Consider the following 20302-nt stretch of genomic DNA (forward strand, 5'->3'; position numbering starts at 1 on the left):
TCACCCAAATTGGAGGTTCAGTAAGTAACCCTAATTGAATGGTTGTTTAGATAGATAATATCCAACTGTTCCAAAGAAAATAGCTGGTTAACATCATCTTCAACAACAGTAGCAGCAGCAGCATCATTATTGTAATCACTGAGCAGCTACTGAGTGTGAAGGACTGTTAAGGACTTGTCATATTTCAACAGAAGCAGGCCACATGATCACTGCCCTCCAGGAACTTACATTATAATGTTAAAATTGGTAACAAATATTCATTTATTCATTCCATCAATCAATCATATTTATTGAGCATTTACTGTGTGCAGAGCACTATACTAAGTGCTTGGGAGAGTAAAATATGACAAAACAGTCAATACCTTCCCACAATGAGCTTACAGTTGAGGGGAAGACAGACATCAATATTAATACATAAATTACAGTTATAGTCATAAGTGCTTTGGGGCTGGGAGGGGGATGAATAAAGGGAGCAAATCAGGGTAATGCAGAAGGGAATGGGAGAGGTGGAAAAGAGGGCTTAGTTGTGGAAGGCCTCTTGAAGGACATATACCTTCAATAAGGCTTTGAAGGTGGGAAAGGGTAAATGTTTATACAATTTGAGGAGGGAGGGCCTTCCAGGCCAGAGGCAGGACATGGACTAATGGTTAGTGGTGAGACAGGATCGAGGTGCAATGAAAAGGTTGACATTAGAGGAGTGATGTTTGTGGGCTGAGCTGTAGTAGAAGAGTAGTAAGTTGAGTTAGTAGGGGGCAAGGAGATTGAGTGCTTTAAATTCAATGGTGAGGAGATTCTGTTTGATGTGGAGGTGAATGGGCAATGACCGGAGTTTCCTGAGAAGTGGGGAAACATGTCTTCAAAGTTTTTGAAGAAAAATGATCCTGGCAACAGAGTTAAGTATGGACTGGAGAGGGGAAACAGGAGGCTGGAAGGTCAGCAAGTATGCTGATATGGTGTATGTCCACAGAATACTGCTATACCCAGAATCCCTCGCTTTGTTGTGATATCCAGGATCCCTCGCTTAGTTATGATACCTAGAATTCCTTGCTGTGTTTTCTTCTCATGAGCCATATATTTCTAACTGCACCACACTTATGTAGGCCTTAGATAAGCCTTTGGCAAGTGGCCACCTCTGTCCGGTTCTGTGTAAAAGCCCGCCCCACACCTGCTGTGGTGCGGATGCTCCACGGATGTCCCGTGGAAACGGGCTGTCCTTCCACCAGGACCTCGACCGGCCGCCGCGAGATTAAAGGTGATATGAACCTCATTGCAAAGGCTCCTCTCTCTTTCTTCGGTCTCACCGAATCCAGAATGAATCTGCTTGGAGCTAAGCTCCTGCCGACTCTGCCAAGTGTAATGCAAGAGCTTAGCTCCAAGCAGATTCATTCTGGAGGGTAGGGTAAGAGAGTCCAGGAATAATCTTACCAATTTCGAAAAGATTGTGGCTGGACTACTGGGGGAAAGGTTTTTTTATGGTGTTTGTTAAGTGTTTACTTTGTGCCAATCATTGCATTAAATGTTTGGGTAGATAAAAGATTCTCAGATTGGACATATTCCCTGTTCCAGTTGGGGCTTACTATCTGAGAAGCAGCGTGGCTCAGTGGAAAGAGCACAGGCTTTGGAGTCAGAGGTCATGGGTTTGAATCCTGGCTCTGCCACTTATCAACTGTGTGACTTTGGGCAAGTCACTCAACTTCTCTGTGCCTCAGTTCCCTCATCTGTACAATGGGGATTAAGACTGTGAGCCTCATGTGGGACAACCTGATCACCTTGTATCTTCCCCAGCGCTTAAAACAGTGGTTTGCACATAGTAAGCACTTAATAAATGCTATTATTATTATTAAGAGGGAGCAAGTAGGATTTGACCCCCCTTTTTATATATGAGGAAACTGAGTCACAGAGAAGTTAAGTGAACTACCCAAGGCCACATACCAGACAAAGGTGGAGCTGGGATTAGAAACCAGCTCATCTGACTCTCAAGCCCAGTCTATTTACAGTAGGCTAGATACTTCTCTGAATTGCCTATATGAATAATGAATGAGGAACTAGAAGTTCATCTCTTTTAGTCATGTAGCCCAGTAATTGGGGAAGTCTCTGTCTCTCTCCCTCTCTCTTTCTGCCAAAGCTGGATCTTTGAAAGGGATATCCCATAGTGGTGGAAAGGGGCAGTCAAAATGGGGTAGGGGGAGAGGGAGCTGAGGAGACAGGAGTGTCCCCAACCCCATAAGATATGGTCAGCCAGGATTTCGGCCAGTCAGGGAGCCCCTGGACCATATTGTGGAGAAAGAAGTTGACCTTTTCCTGCCCACAAAGTGGTGGTGTATGTGGGAACCTTGGAAAGTCCCTGCCTGATGTCTTTTCATTTTCAATCTGTTTGTTACCAGTGACCCAGAACCGGATGTTCAGACGCAATCTGATGCCACCCACAGAAACTTTCAAGGATTTTTTAAATGGTATTTATAAAGTACTTTCTATGTACCAGGCACTTTTCTAAGCACTGGCTTAGATGCAGGCTAATCAGGATGGACACAGTCCCTGTCTTAAATAGGGTTCACAATATTATTCTCTATTTTCTAGATTAAGACGTTTGAAACCCAGAGAAGTGAAGTGACTTGCCCAAAGTCACACAGAAGACAGGCTGCAGAGCTGGAATTAGAATCCAGGTCCTTCTGAATCCCAGGCCTTTGCTCTACCCACTACTCCATGCTGCTTCTCTAATTCAACAAATGAACTTGAATGACAGTGTACACTAAGCTCATGCATAGAGGTTCCCAATTTTGTGGGAAAGTGATGTCTCTTGATCTGCCAGAGGATAAGATGACTCATGGCTGGAGTTAACTTGGTCCCCATCAGTGTCAACCTAGCAGACCAAGATTGTGTCCCAGATCCATCACCTGTCCACTTGTTTTGTTTTGCTGCCTGACTGCCCCTTCTAGACTGTTAGCCCATTGTTGGGTAGGGGCTGTCTCTATATGTTGCCGAATTGTACTTTCCAAGCGCTTTGTACAGTGTTCTGCACACAGTAAGCACTCAATAAATACGATTGAATGAATGAATGAAAGAATGAATCAAAGAAAACTCTCCAAACCCAGAGAGAAAGCTCCTGAAGGGCTAAACCTCGCCGTCATCTACACAGGCAGATGCTCTCTTGGAGAGAAATTTGTTTTTTTATTTATGGTATCTGTTTTGATCTTACTATGTGCCAGGCACTGTACTAAGCTCTGGGGTAGATACAATCTAAACAGTTTGGACACAGTCCATATCTCACATAGGGCTCACGTTCTTAATCATCATTTTACAGAAGAGGTGATTGAGGCACAGAGAAATGAAGTTACTTGCCCAAGTTCACACAACAGACATGTTGAACCCAGGTCCTTCTGACTTCCACCCCCGTGCTTTGTTCAATTGGCCACGCTGCTTCTGAAAACAATTGTCACAGTATTCCTATGGTTGGACCAGATAATGGCCTTACGTTCTTTCCTCACCACCTGGGGATGGCAAACATTCCCCTGTATATTGCCTCCCCTCTTCTAAACCATGAACAAGTTGGGGTGTCGTTCCCTATAGTAGTGAATCTCCCCTAAGCATGGGCAATTGGTGATTGTTTCATGTTCCCCAAAATGCATTGCATTGCCCTCGCCGAAACTGATGCTCACCGTCACTTTTCTGGCCATCCACTCAAGCTGAACAAGCTTTACCTGTAGGTTCTCCCATCGACCTTGCAGGCCAAAACCAGCAGCGTTTACTGTCAACACCAGAAGAGTCTCGCCCATGCTACGACCAGTAGGATTGAGAACGAACAGTTTGTGCTGTCTTTGCCAACATGCACTGTGTGACTGTGGGTTTCTTCCTTTCTGAAGACCTCCTGTTGGCCCATGGCCAGTCTTGATAAAGAACTGCTGCCTCCCAATTCAGATCTGACTCGAAGCTCCTACCTCAGAATCCATTGTCTGAGCTTGTCCGCTGCTCCTCAGGACTTGAGGCCCCACAGCCCCCTTCTAGACTGTGAGCTCGTTGTGGGCAGGGTTCAATAAATACGATTGAATGAATGAATGAATGAACAGTGGCACATAGTAAGCGCTTAACAAATATCATTATTATTATAAATGCAACCGACCAGCTGACTGGTAACATTTCAAAGAAAAAAAATGAAGGCTTCGAATCCCTCCCTGCTCCCCCATCCGGGTTTCTCTTCTCCCCGCTGAGAGGATGGGGGGGTCCTCCGTCCTCCCCTCACCCTTCCATCCTGCCGGCTCGCCATCCACCCACCCAACCAGGCACAGGGGCGCTTACCTGTCCGCGTCATTGGGCACGTGCCCATGCACAGCCATCACCAGTCCCGGGACCAGCTCCTCGGCGAGAGTGCCAACGTATGGGATCACCTGCAGCCGGGGGAAGGTGGGGGAGGGGTCAGCGACCGGTTGGGTCCTCTCGGCCGCTCCGACGGTCGGCCACAACGTCAGGACAGGGACCCTGGCCTCCCTACTCCGAGCCCGTTGTGGGCGGGGATGGTCGCTCTTTTTATTGTTGTATTGTACTTTCCCAAGCGCTTAGTACAGCGCTCTGTACACAGCAAGCGCTCAATCAATCTGCCTGAAGGCTAACTCTAGGACACTCCCTGAGGCGCTCAGTACAGTGCTCCACCTGCAGTAGAGTGTAACCTTCTTGAGGGCAGAGGCTTTCTCTGCTAACTTGAATAGACTCCTCCGGGTGCTCAGTACATTGCTCAGCCTGTTGTAGACCAGAAGGTCCATCAGGGTCACTCCTGTGGGCGGCCCTCAGGGAAGACCAGGAGGGCGTCTGATCTCAGCCATTCCCCCGCTTTACCTAGGCGCTTAGAACAGTGCTTGGCATATAGTAAGAGCTTCACAAATACCATCATTACGACGAAGCAGCGTGGCTCAGTGACAAGAGGCTGGGCTTGGGAGTCAGAGGTCATAGGTTCTAATCCCGGCTCCAACACTTATCAGCTGTGTGACTATGGGCAAGTCACTTCACTTCTCTGGGCCTCAGTTGCCTTATCTGGAAAATGGGGATGAAGCCTGTGAGCCCCCCCCGTGGGACAACCTGATCACCTTGTACCCCACCCGGAGCTCAGAACAGTGCTCTGTTTTATTTTATTTTATTTTGTTAATATGTTTTGTTGTCTGTCTCCCCCTTCTAGACTGTGAGCCCGCTGTTGCATAGGGACCATCTCTATATGTTGCCAACTTGTACTTCCCAAGCGCTTAGGACAGTGCTCTGCACACAGTAAGCGCTCAATAAATATGATTGAACGAATAAATGAATACATAGAATTGATTGTTTGAATGGACTTTCCAGAGCAGCTGACATTCTGCGGACTAGTGGGCCTGTTAGAAGGGGGTCTGACTCCAGAGGCCCTGATTGCTCCCAAGAACCCCTTCTATGGTAGAGTTTCAACAGGCTTTTGTTGTCCCTGGAGTTTCAAGGAGAGGCCAAGCTCCAGCAGAAACGTCCATCCTCCACATGCCCTGAGCCCAGGAAGAATAATAATTATGGTATTTGTTAAGCATTTATTATGTGCCAAACACTGTTCTAATTACAGGGGTGGATACAAGGTAATCAGATTGTCCCACGTTGGGCCCATAGTCTTAATTCCCATTTTACAGATGAGGTAACTGAGGCATAGAAAAATTAAGTGGCTTGCCCAAGGTCACACAGAAGATAAGTGACAGAGCCGGGCTTAGAACTCACGTCCTCTGACTCCCAAGCCTGTGCTCTTGTCACTAAGCCACTCAGATTCAAGATAGCTGGGGTGGAAATGGTTCCTGGACCTGAGGCCTCAGAGCCATAAACCTCCCATTTTGCTGAAGGTGCTGAAGGAGATGACAAAGTGCAAAGGGTTTGCACAATGAATTTGAGTGTATTTACATCAGCTGTGGTGATGGCTCCCTATTGTGATGCAGCTTCTTAGATTTGTGATAGAGAGTTTTGGACTGTCCGAGATGGTTTTGGTCCCACCTTTCACTAGGACGTTACTTGAGCATGATGTATATAACAAATAACTACGATTTTGATGGTACTTGGACTATGGAAAACCTTGCTAAAGAGGTTCCCGGTTTCAAGGATTTTTTATGGACAATTAAACCAATAAAATACCCAGAAGCCATTGTCTTGAAGGAATTCTGGAAGTCTGCCTTGGACACTTCATTTCCTGAATTTTCTGCAAGGAAATGCTCAGAAAATGCTTCCTTGAAAATGCTGCCTGTTCACCATTTTTCCCTGACGATGTCTGCCCTGAGTTACAGTGTAGAGTGGGTATTCCACGGCCCAGGGGCTCCAGTAATTGCTCCTGTCCAGCTCATGTCTGGAATCTCGGTGAACTGAGGACTGTCTGGTGCCTCATCCATGACAGATTACATTCCCCGGATGGCCCAGGGAGCAGCACAATCAATGTTCTTTAATGAGAGTTTACTGTTTGCAGAGTATAGTCCTGATCACTTAGGAGAGTACCTTACAGCAGACATTCCTTGTCTGCAAGGAGCTTTCAGACCAGAGGCCCTGACAAGAGGGAGGGCTTTGCTGCAGTTCAGAAGTTCAAGGCCTCATCATATCCTGTACCTCTAGAGGAGGAACACTGCCCTAACGTAAGTCCTTTTTGGGAATCTGGTTAAACTGTAATCAATCAATCAATCAGTTACATATTAACTGTAACTAAGATATGGCCAATAAAATCAGTTTGTTTTAATCAGAGTCAGCTGTGTATCAGCTGGCCCAGCCACTCCATTCCTTTGTACCTTATCTTAGTACAATCACTCATCATATCCCGACTGGATTACTGCATCAGCATCCCTTCTACTATCCCAACCTCCAGTCTCTCCCCACTTCAGTCTATACTTCACTCTGTTGCCCAGATTCTCTTTCTACAGAAACGCTCTGGGCCTGTCACCCCCCTCCTCAAAAATCTCCAGTGGTTGATGATCAACCTTCGTATCAAACAAAAACTCCTCCCTATTGACTTCAAAGCTCTCCAACACCTTGCCCCCTCTTAACTTACCTCCCTTCTCTCCTTCTACAGCCCAGCCTGCAAACTCCTCTCCTCTGCTGCTAACTTCCTCGCTGTGCCTCTTTCTCTCCTATCCCACCGTCGACCCACTTCTGGCCTGGAATGCCCTCCCTCCTCACATGTGCCAAACTAGCACATTCCCCCGCTTCAAAGCCCTACTTAAATTTCACCTCAATCAATCAATCAATCAATCAATCGTATTTATTGAGCGCTTACTATGTGCAGAGCACTGTACTAAGCGCTTGGGAAGTACAAATTGGCAACACATAGAGACAGAGTCCCTAGTCCTACCTATATACATATATACATATATACCTCCTACAGGAGGCCTTCACAGACTGAGCCTCCCTTTCTCCTCTGCTCCTCCTCTCCTACCCATCGCCCCGATTCCCTCCCTCTGCTCTATCCCCCTCCTTGCCCCACAGCAATTGTTTATATATGTACATATTTATTTTTCTATTTACTTTATTAATGATGTTCATATCTATAATTATATTTATTTATATTGATGCTATTAATGCCTGTCTACTTGTTTTGTTTTGTTCTGTTGTCTGTCTCCCCGCTTCTAGACTGTGAGCCCATTGTTGGGTAGGGATTGTCTCTGTTGTAGAATTGTACTTTCCAAGCATTTAGTACAGTGTTCTTCACACAGTAAACGCTCAGTAAATATGATTTAATGAACCCCCTCCCTTCTTCCCTTCATAACAGCCGTTAAAAATTGTTTGCTCTCCGTTGGCTTATTTCCCACTACTTTCTCACATGCCCATGTCTCCCCTACCTTAAAAAAACATTCTCCTAACCTCGCAGCTCCCTCCTGTCATTGCCCCATCTCATTTCTACCATTCTTCTTCAAACTCCTTGTCTATATCAAGTTGTCTATATCATCTGTCTCAAATTCCTCTCCTCCAATACTTGCTTTGGCCCCCTCCAATCTGGTTTCCATTCCCTTCACTCCACAGGAGCTGCCTCTCAAAGGTAAAAAATGATATTTTTCTTGCCAAATCCAATGACCTCTATTCCATCCTAATCCTCCTCCACCTCAGCTGCCTCTGACACTGTCGACCACCCTCTAAACCTTGAAATTTTATCCAAACTTAGCTTCACTGGTGCTATCCTTTCCTGATTCTCCTCTTATCCCTCTGGCCATTCATTCTCAGTCTCCTTTGTGGGATCCTTCTATGCCTCCCACCTCTTGTGGGTGTCCCTCAAGGTTCAGGTCTGGGTCCCCTTCTATTCTCCATCTAGACCCACTCCCTTGTAGAACTCGGAACTCTGCCACACTGATGTGTTGCCTTAAGGTGAACTAGGATGTCCACCATCAAAAGGTCAAATGTTTTCTCGTGACTGCATGAACCAGCAAAACGTAACTCAGAAGCGCAAGTGTGACACTGCCCCTGCAACCAAAACCACTAGATTGACAGCCCAGGCCGGAAATACAGAAGGTGTTCCTTTCCCCTGTACCAATCAAATTAGAAATGGAGAAGTGGGGAGGGGGGAGATTGGACAAGCTTAGCCTGGAAGCCTAAATGGCCTGGGGGCACAGGTAATTGATACCTGTGGCCTCCGACCTTCTGGGTGTAGATCGAGAGTTGCAGCTGCCTGTCATCTCTGCCCAGAGCATGGGATGCCCCTTCTGTCTGCACCAAGTGACGAGCCATGGGAAGGGTGAGTGTTCTTCTGAATGCTGAAATTAGCCCGTTTCACCGTGTGTGTGTTATGGATAAATGTATTCCTCCTAAATGGGGAAGTGTTCATGGGTGGTAGCTAGCCTTCTTGCCACATGTGAATAAGGCATAAGTGTTTTCCTCCTAAGTGGGAAGCATTCATTGGTGGGACCTAGGTGTTTCACCACAAGCAAGTAACGCATAAGTATATTCCTCCCAATAGGGAAGCTGTAAAATCATTAAATAATCATATTCCTCCCAAAAGGGGCCTCCCAGAGGGAAATTCAATCTGCCACTTCCAAATAATTAATCATATTGCTCCCTAAAGGGAAATTCAGTTAGTTGGGTCCAAGATAGTTAAATAATTGTAACCTTCCTGAAAGGAAAGTTCAATTAGCCTCACGGAATAAATTTTGTATAAAATCAACCTTTCTGACCCTAGTGCCTCACTCTCACTTGGTCGATCCTTGAATCCATCCCGGGGTGAGGGGTAACATGTGGCTTGTCACCTCTACCCAGAATCAGGGATTCCCATTTTGTCGTCCCCCTGCATGGTACTGAGTGACTGATCAGACCGCCTCGCTGGAGCAAGGAGTAATGGGTATACCCTCTGGGAAGGATCTCAATTGTGGGGTGATTTGAAAGGTAGCCCCTGGAGATAACTGGTATCTCCTCCCATTTCCACCAGTTGTTAGAATTTGGGGACCATTCTGACCAGTACTTGTTGCTTATTAGCCTAGGAGTAGCTTTGCTCTTGAAAATTACCTCACAAAATTACTTGTGTTAAAATAGCAATAAACTTGCTTCCCCTAACCATAACTTCGAGTCTGCAATTCTATTTACAACCCTTCAATCCACAAACTCATGAGCTATCCAGCAGCTCGTTCCTCCCAGTGACACAAGTCTACTGTATTGTACTTTCCCAAGCACTTGGTACAGTGCTCTGCTCAGTCAATCAATCTATGGTATTTATGGAGCACTAATTTTGTGCAGAGCACTGTACAAAGCAACTGGATGTGTACAATACAGCAGAGTTGATTGACACATTCCCTGCCACAGTGAGTTTACAATCTAGAGGGAGTTTACAATCTACAGGGGATCAATACAGTTGATTGCTTGATTTCCATTTGTGGATCACTTTCATCCTGCTGCCAGCTGGGAGAGTAATAACACAAGCTGCTGCCCTTGAGAAGGACTGGCAGAGTAGGCTTCAATGGGTCTCATGCCCTGAAGTGTGGGTTCAAAGTACCCACTGGCTACTTAGCCACCTTTTCTAGATGGAGAAGGCTAAACCTGATCTCCCACCTTCCTTATGGCAGGGAGAGATGTGCCAAAATCCTCAGCCTAGGCTACCCAGTGTCCCAATTCCAAGCAAAGAGAAATTGTAGAGGCCCACAAAAATCAAGCTGACCCTTGTCACCTCTGGAGCTCAAGGGAATACAGGGGATGAGGATAATGGAAAAAGCTCCCCAGTGCTTACAAGTTCTAGAGTTACATATTTTTAAAAAAGATTCCTTTATTTCTGAGAGTAGGAAAGCAGGGTGATCCATGAGAAAATAAAACTAAACATTGTTGCTCTAGAGAGGGAGGTTGCAGTGGTGACTCAGTCTATGATGTGTCCATCTTTATATGGAGGTCGGATAAGAGCACCACCTTGACTTTCCCAAGCATAAACCGTCTTGGGAGAGTTAGAGGTAACGAGTCTGTTTCTGCTGAGTGCCACCCCGAGGTGATTACTTTCCTTCCCACCTGAAACTGGCCTGAGGCAGAGGACTGGTCACTAACTGCATCATGTGGAATCGATGAGCCAGGTGGGGAGGGAGTGGATCTCCCTGAAAGCTTCTTGTGGGACCCAGTAACACCACAGCCTTCGATCTAACTAGTGATTATTAATGTTTTACACAGAAATTTCCTTCTGCAAATGTGACACCCAAAAACATCCATGGGAGGAGGTAAAAATACCCACAGTTCCTTCCTTCCAAAAGCCTGAACTGCCACAGTGGCTTCCAGGGCACAGACACACCATCATATGAGACAAGTGGGATAAACTATCCAGAGAAATAGGAACAGGCACACACCTAGAAACTGTGAGGAGAAAACTCTGATCCTAATGGTAAAATGCAGACACACACACACACACACACACACACACACACACACACACACACACACACGCGCGCACACAAACTTTCATCAGTGTGGTCAGGAGGGATCCCTGCATGCAGTTGTTTGAGTGACAGTCCTGGGTCCCTAACACCAAGCTGATTCAGGGACATGAAGACCAAGGGGGCTGGGAGGGGAAAACATGTGAAATAGCACGCGTTTGACACTGTGACTCCAGAAGATGGGCATGGAGGAAACCAGGCAGCAGATCCAAACTCCTGTAATGAACTCTGCCTTTTTTCATTACCATATCATGCCAGGACATCTTAGACTGGGGCTGAGGCTGAGGCAGGGGTGTATCACAGAAGGGTGTGGAAATGCGGGATTGGCCAACAAACAAGTCAGTCCTGCCTAACGCGGTCAAGTAGGTGGCAAACACTGCCAGGGATGGGGATACCCCAAACCCACATACAAGGAGAATGAGTTGTTGAGTGTGAATTTCCCTGGCTCAAACCCCAGCTTGTTCACCTGATTGAGCTGTGCACGGTGGACATGACTACCTTAAGTTTGGAATGGTGCTTCCTGCTCTGGAAGCAGGAGATAAGGCTGAATTCCAACTTCGACCTTCAAGGGACTGAAAATCACTATTTCATGCCACCTTCCTTCAAATTTGGGTACATCTGTTTGCTTCTATGTACGTTTTTCCACACAGTCTGACCTCCCAGTTTCTCAACCTTCCCTTTTGACCTTTCAGATCATAGTCTTTCTTCTGCAGCAAGATCCTCTGTATCTTTCAAAGATGTTCCATCAGTAGCCAAGGCTTTTGAGGTGGTGATCTGCTGAGTGAAGAGTCAGTGATTTCGTCTTCATGGAGTCCAGGGATAATTTCCTAGAATCTCATTACCGGCCAAGGTGTTCATCAATTCTGAACACAGGAGTAAAATTCTCAAGGTTTCAGGACTGTCACACACAACCTCTCTTTTTCCCTTGCCCCCCACCTCTCTCTCTCTCTCTCTCTCTCTCTCTCTCTCTCTCTCTCTCTCTCTCTCTCTCTCTCTCTCTCTCTCTCTCCCTCTCTCTCCACCTTTGTGGTGTTAGCTAAGCTTCCACACCTAAGATTCTGATCTTTGCTCCAGTCTACCAGGAGCAGCTTCTTCTCCCTATGAATCTCCCGTCCCGGCAGGACTCTGCACACAGGAATTATTGGATACATTGTAGAGACTGACCTCTCCATAGTCACCCACGCTTGTGAGTGAGCAGGTCGCCTTGTGGTCCTGACAAAAGCAGCAGTTTGTGATGTCACAGGGAATGTAATGGTGAGGAAGAGGAAGTAGTAGAAGGAAGAGCAGGAGAAGGAGGAGGAAGAGAAGGAGAGGAAGGAGAAGGGGAAGGAGGAGGATCCATGAGAAAATAAAACTAAATATTGTTTCTCTAGAGAGGGCAACAATCTCTAGAGGAAGAAGAGGAGTAGAAAGAAAGTTGTCTTTCAGGAGATGTTGCTGCGACAATGATATTTTATCCATGAGTCTAAGTGTCTTTGAGAGAGAGAATCTGCACTTGAGCCTGGGAGGCGAGGTAGGAAGGAGTGACACGGTTGGCTCAGAGGAAAGAGCACCGGCTTTGGAGTTAGAGGTCATGGGTTAAAATTCTGGCTCCGCCAATTGTCAGCTGTGTGACTTTGGGCAAGTCACCTCACTTCTCTGTGCCTCAGTTACCTCATCTGTAAAATGGGGATTAAGACTTTGAACACCCGGTGGGACAACTTGATCACCTTGTAACCACCCCAGCGCTTAGAACAGTGCTTTGCACATAGTAAGCTCTTAATAAATGCCATTATTATTACTACTTTGGTTTTTGGGAGTAAATATCCCCAAATGGAGTGTTGTCAACTTTGCTGAGGAAAGTTTCAACAAATGTCCCCGTAGTTGGGTAGGTGGACTCATCAGCTCCAACAGCATCGGTGGGTGCTTGAGAAAGAGCAAGAGAGGAGGAGAGAGAGAGGGGGAGAGGGAGAAGAAAAGGATAGTCATTTCCCTCAATGTATTTTTATTGTATTTATTAAGCACTTACTCTTAAAGTGTCAAACACTGCTCTAAGCCCTGGGATAGATACAAGTTAATCATGTTGGACCCAGTCCCACATAGGTCTCACATGTTAAGTAGGAGGGAGAAACGGTATTGAATCCCCATTTTATAGTTGAGGAAACTGAGCCACAGAGAAGTTAAAGTGACTTGCTCAAGACCGCAGAGCTGACAACTCGCAGAGCAGAATTAGAAACATATTATATTATGGCTTCTAAGTCCATTCTTTCCACTAGCCCACTCAGCTTCCCTCATGTAGTTTATGATATAATGAAAGCATTTCTCATGCACAAATAGTGTACAGTAAGTACAGGTAAGTGCAGTAAGACAAGTGCAAAGGCATATACATAAGTGGAAACAACAAATGTATAGAAACCATGAATATTTGGAATAAATAAACCTCAAAACACCAGGAGTGGCTAAAGATGGCTAATGGGATGATTTGATGGGGAGGTGGGATTAGCTGTTGAAGTGTTCCTTAAGCTTGTGACTATCATCTGCTCTGTCTGGTAAAAAGACAGGGTTGAGAAAAATAAAAGAGGAAGAATGCTAATAGGGAAGGAGATGAGGGAGGAGGTATCTGACAAGTAGTGGTTCTTAAAATTAAACCCTTAAACTTCCAGGTTCTACCTGATAAATCCAAGTCATTGAATCCTCATGTGGGTGGGTTATGTTCATGATCAGATCTTGGTTATCTAGGTTTTCATACCTGGGTCATAATGAATGCCCAAATCACTGTTTGCTGACTCCCAGTTTCATTGTAGAACTTATTTCCTTGGAGAACTCATTCACTCTCTTGGCTTCAAGTACCACCTCTTTGCAGATGATACCCAAATCTACATCTCCAGCCCTGATCTCTCTCCCTCTCTCCAGTCTCTCATCTCCTCCTGCTTTCATCTACTTGAATGTCCTCTCATCACCTCAAGCTTAACATGTCCAAAACAGAGCCCCTTATCTTCTGACCCAAACCTTGTACTCTCTCTGACTTTCCCATCACTGTAGATGACACCAGGATCCTTCCTGTCTCACAAGTCAGTAAATTTGGTGTTATCCTTGACTCCTGTTTCTCATTCAACCCACATATTTAAATTCATCACTAAATCCTCTTGGTCCCACCTTCACAACATAGCTAAAATCCAGCCTTTCCTCTCCATCCAAACTGCTTCCACCATAATATGATCATTCATCCTGTCGCACCGGATTACTGCATCAGCCTCCTTGCTAACCTCCCAGCGTCCTGTATCTCCTCACTCCAGTCCATACTGCTCTGCTGCCCGGATTAATTTTCTACAGAAATACTCAGGACATGTCACCCTGCTCCTCAAAAAATTCCAGTGGCTGTCCGTTTCCTCCTTCTCCTCATCATTGGCTTTAAAGCACTCCAACACCTTGCCCCCTCCTACCTCACCTCGATTCTCTCCTACTAAAACCCAGCCCACACTCTTCACTCCCCTAGTGCTAACCTTCTCACTCCTCAATCTTGCCTCCCTCACAGCCAACCCCTAGCCCACATCCTGCCTCTGGCTTGGAACCCCCTCCTTCCTCAAATCTGACAAATAATTACTCTCCCCTGCTTCAAAGCCTTACTGAAGGCACATCTCCTTCAAGAAGCCTTCCCAGATTAAGCCCCAGCTTTCCTCATCTCCCACTCCCTTCTGCGATGCCTGGACTGCTCCCTTTGCTCTTTCCCCCTCCCAGCCCCACAGAATTTATGTACATATCTGCAATTTTATTTACTTGTGTTCATGTCTGTCTCCCTTCCTCTAGTCTATTAGCTAGTTATGGGAAGGGAATGTATCGGTTTATTATTGTATTTACTCTCCCAAGCACTTAGTACAGTGCTCTGCACACAGTAATTGCTCAGTAAATACTACTGAATAAATGAATGAACTTTTCTGAAAGCGTTTAACTGGTCCTATCTTAAGCCTGTAGTGATGTAGCACAGAACGCCTGACACTGGATCAGTGAAGCCCAAATCAGAAAGTCTGATAACGTCACTCAGTGAGGAGGGTAAGTGGCTTTCCTGGACCTTATGAGGAATCTCTGTTGGGAACAGGTGAATCCTTATTCCAAAACCTTCTCATTCTACTGTCACTGTAAGTCATAAAGAGTGGACTAATGGTTGAGTAGGTGAATCCCAACATCATGTGGCTGTCCAGTAACAGGGGAGAATTATTTTCCATGTTCTTTGTAACACTCAGCATGATTTAGTGTTGTCTGTAGAGGAGGACATAGACCGTGGCCAGAGCAGTGACTCTCTTGGCAGCTTACAATGTGGCCAGAATAAAGCCTTTGGGACCTCCAGTTGCTGATGTTGCCACACAAGAAGTACAGAGACGAAGTACAGAGAGAGACTGATAGAAGCTGCAAGCAAAGTGTGTTGATTATCACTGGGGATTGGAATTCAAAAGTTGGTAATGGAATGGAAATGAAAGTTGTTGGAACATTTGGCAAATTTGTTGGAAAATATGGACATCCGAATCAAGCCAGGGACCGACTTATTGACTTCTGTGAGTCAAATAATTTTTTATTGCCAATACATTCTTCATATAACCTAAACGACAACTGTACACATCGACTTCACCAGATGGACTATATAGAAATCAAATAGACTATATTATTTGTAAAAAGAGAAGGAGGTGTTCTATTTTGGCAGCAAAAACACGGCCTGGAGCTGATTGTGGAACAGATCATGAACAGTTAATGTATAAACTCAGGCTAAAACGTAGAAAAACTAATCAAGCCTTACAGCTACCCAAATAGGACCTGATGAATACTACCCCTTTATTTAAGGATCCCGCAAAATATAGATTTGAGGTGCTTAATCTAACAGACAAGGAATCAGGAAATGTGGACTGAGATTTAAAGTGTCATCAAGGAAGAGAGTGACACAGTATTGCAAAAAGTCAAGAAGAAGGAAAAGCCAAAATGGATGTCAAAGAACCTGGTTAAAGAACTGAGCCTAGAAATCCAGCAATCTGCCAGGAAGGACAAACAGGAATATTATAATAGTGTATGTAAAGAAATGGAAGTCAATAACAAATGTGGCTGGACAAGATCACTATTTCAGAAGATTAAGGAAATTAAGGGAACATTTTGTCCTCGGATTGGGATTGTCAAAAACAAAGATGAACTGACAATAAATGATACCAGTGGAATTAAATAGAGACATAAAGCATACGCATAGGAACTATACCAGAAAGATAGCAATATATAAGAAGTACTTGAGGAAGCTCCTTTTGAATTAGAGCCACTCATCATGAAAAGTGAAGTTAGGTCAGCTTTATATTGCCTCACCAAAAATAAGGCACCTGGCATTGATAGGCTTCCTATTGAGATGTTTCAGGCAGCTGAAGAGGAATCGGTTAAAGTCCTTACCAAATTATGTCAACAGGTATGGCTAATCACTCAATGGCCATCTGATTGGAAGTGATTTGTTAATGTACAACTAAATGTCACAATTATCATAAAGTGTCCTTGATCTCACATGCCAGCCAGGTACTGCAGCATCGAATGGAGGCCTAACTGGAACACGAATTGCCCGATGTTCAAGCAGGATTCTGGAAAGGATGAAGGATGTGAGATAATATTGCTGATATCCATTGGAAAATTGAAAGGACAAGAGAATATCAAAAGGAAGTCAGCATGTGCTTTATTGATTATAGTAAGACCTTTGACTGTGTGGATCATGGGAAATTATGGAGCACATTAAGGAAAATTGGCATACCAGACCATTTAATTGCATTAATACAGAACCTTTATGGCAAACAGGAGGCTACAATAAGAACAGAATATGGAGAAACAGAGTGGTTCCCCAGTGGTAAGGAAGTAAGACAAGGATGTATCTTATAGCCTTTTCTGTTCATCCTTTACACCGAGTACCTAATGAGAGAAGCCAGATTAGATGAAGATGAATGGGGAGTAAAGAATGGAGGAAGGAATATAAACAACCTTCGTTATGCTGATGGTACAACTCTACTAGCAGAAAGAGAAGAAGGCATAAAGGGCTCATTATTAAAAGTTAAAGAACAGAGCAAAAAGACAGGACTGTATTTGAAAGTCAAGTAAACAAAGAACATGACAACTGGAAGTTTTAACACATTTGTAGTGGACGGAGAGAAGATTGAAATAGTTGACAATTTTTCTCTCCTGGAATTGATAATCAATAATAGAGGAACTAGTAGTCAAGAAATAAGCAGAAGATTAATGTTAAGAAGATGTGCTATATGGAGCCTGGAAAAAGTCATGAAATGCACTGATGCAATAATTGCCACAAAAAAAATTGTCAACTCTGTGGTGCTTCCGGTGACAATGTGTGGATCAAGAAAGCCAGACAGTGAAAAAACAGGATAGAAAGAACACCGATTCTTTCAAAATGTGGTGTTGGAGAAGGCTTTTGTGAATACTGTCGGAAAGTATTCTGTCTATCCAGAATACCGTCGGACTGACAGAATTCAGTCCGACTGTCGGAAAGACAGTTGGAAAGACAAACAAATCTTTTTTGTCTTTGTCGGACAAAACAAAGACAAAATCTTTCGGACTTTGTCCGAAAGTCTGGACAAAGTCTGGAAAGACAAACTAAATGGAACGCGAATTGCCCGATGTTCAAGCAGGATTCTGGAAAGGATGAAAGATATGAGATAATATTGCTGATATCCGTTGGATAATTGAAAGGACAAGAGAATATCAAAAGACAAACTTTCTGGACTGTCTGAAAGACAAACAAATGGATTTTGGAGCAAATTCAACCAAAGTAGTCTTTGGAAGGCCAAATGACTCGACTTAGATTAGCATATTTTGGACACATAATCAGGAGGACTAATTCTTTGGATAAGAGACTAATGCTAGGAAAAGTACGGGGAAAATGTGAAAGAGGTAGTCCAGCAGTTAGATATCTAGAGACCATAACAATGATAACGGACAAACCATTAGAAAAGTTGCTGATTGTGGCAGAGGCAGGACGTTCTGGAGAAAGTATATCCGTGGAGTTGCTATGAATCAGAAATGACTCAACGGCACATAATGATAATAATATGATTAATACAACATAATATAATATAATTAATATAATATAATTAATATATAATATATAATATAATATATAATATAATATAATATAATGTAATGTAATGTAATGTAATGTAATGTAATATAGTATAATATAATATAATGTAATGTAGCATAATATAATATAATATAAAATATAATATAATAATAATTATTATTATTATCCACCCACAGCCCCATAGCACTAATGTACAGATTCGTAATTTATTTCAATATCTAAGGGACATGTCTACCAACTCTGTTGTGTTGTCAATCTAGTGCTCTGCAAACAGTAAGTACTCAGTAAATAAATACCATTGATTGACATATTGATTTTTCCTAATTCATTTGGGCAAGAAGGAGGGTGGGTTCCCAAGCAGTAGCCCCTGCTTGTTGTCATGTCTTACCCACTCTTTACTCCTCTGATGTCTCCACTGCTGCTGCTGATACTGCCTCCACTGCCCCTGCTTCTAGACCTGAGTGCTCATGGGAGAAAAATATTATGCCGCAGGGCACATGAGAGTTCAGCTTCTGGCTTTTCTTGTCGTTTTTACACATACTTCCCTTCTTGGTATGTAGCTCTTCACTGCTGATCCAGTGATTGACAAGCCCAGAGCCCCAGAAGAATAACCATACTTTTTCCCTGCCCAGTGTTGTTTAGCTGCCTCAGTGCTGCTGCTTGCTTTCATTGGTGCCAGATGGGGGGTAAGTGACAAGGGGCAAGCTACTGTCTACTGAAAATGGCGGGACCGCTCCTCTTCCTTAGACTGGAAGAGGCAAGGAGTAGAGCTAACATCTTAACCCTATGGCAGCCCCCTTATGGTTCAAATAAGGGCAGAGAGGGAACCTATTCTGTCCAGAAAGCTTTGAGGTAGAAGGTACTAGGGTCCTCAACTTAGTGCTGAATTCACTCATGAAGTGGACACCTATGCAAAGGAGCCACTCGTAGTATCAAGAAAAGACAAATGTAGTTTTAAAGCCTTTGTTTGTCAAGTCCTGCCCGATTATAATCTCCCCAACGTTAAACTCTGCCCTTTCCTCTGCGGGGCAAAACTATTTTTCCTCCCTTATTGACACCCATGTCCATCACCCCGTCATCTGTCCCAGATATTTAACTCCAACCTCAGTCCCCCTGTTCCTCCCCTTCCTCCATCCCTCACCCCCAACGATCTGGCCTCCTACTTCATTAGTAAAATTAACACCATCAGGTCTGAGCTCCCCAAAGTCAGCCCTCCCCCTTCCCCATCCCCTCCTCTCTCAACCCTCTGTGCTACTCTCCCATCCTTCCTAGCAGTATCCTCAGATGAGATCTCCTCCCTCCACTCAGGTGCCATTACATCCACCTGTGCTTCCGATCCCATTCCCTCTCATCTTATGAAAAGCTCCCCTCCTTAACTTCCACCTTCAACCACTCACTCTCCACTGGTTCCTTCCCCTCTGCCTTCAAACATGCCCATCTCTCCCCATCCTAAAAAACCCCTCTCTTGACCCCACTGTCCCTTATAGTTATCTCCGTATCTCCCTCCTACCCTTCGTTTACAAACTCCAAGAACGAGTCGTCTACATTTGCTGCCTCGAATTCCTCAACGCCAACTCTCTTCTAGACACCCTCCAATCTGGCTTCTGTCCCCTACACTCCACCAAAACCGCCCTCTCAAAGGTCACCAATGACCTCCTTCTTGCCAAATCCAAAGGCCCCTACTCTATCCTAGCTCTCCTCGACCTCTCAGCTACCTTCGACACTGTGGACCACCCCCTTCTCCTCAACCTTGGCTGAACAGACTCTGTCCCCACCTATCTCTCTGGACGTTCATTCTCAGTCTCCTTCGCAGGCTCCTCCTCCACCTCCCATCCCCTTACTGTAGGGGTTCCTCAAAGGTCAGTTCATGGTTCCGTCTGTTCTCTATCTATACTCACTCCCTTGGAGAACTCATTTGCTCCCACAGCTTCAGCTACCTTCTCTAAACTGGTGAAACCCAAATGTACATCTCCACCCCTTCTCTCTCTCCCTCCCTCCATGCTTGTATCTACTCCTGCCTTCAGAACATCTCCATCTGGATGTCTGCCCTCCTTAACATGTCCAAGACTGAGCTCCTTATCTTTCCTCCCAAACCCTGTCCTCTCCCTGACTTTCCCATCACTATAGATGGCACTACCATCCTTCCCGTCTCACAAGCCTGCAACCTTTGTTCCATCCTTGACTCTGTTCTCTCATTCACCCCAAACATCCAGTTCATCACCAAACCTGCCGGTCTCACCTCCACAACATCGCCAAGATCCGCCCTTTCCTCTCCATCCAAACCGCTACCTTGCTGATTCAATCTCTCTTCCTGTCCCGACTGGATTACTGCATCAGCCTCCTCTCTGATATCCCATCCTAC

Source organism: Tachyglossus aculeatus, unplaced genomic scaffold (genome assembly GCF_015852505.1).
Source record: "Tachyglossus aculeatus isolate mTacAcu1 unplaced genomic scaffold, mTacAcu1.pri scaffold_1_arrow_ctg1, whole genome shotgun sequence".
In the NCBI taxonomy this organism is placed as follows: Eukaryota; Metazoa; Chordata; class Mammalia; order Monotremata; family Tachyglossidae; genus Tachyglossus; species Tachyglossus aculeatus.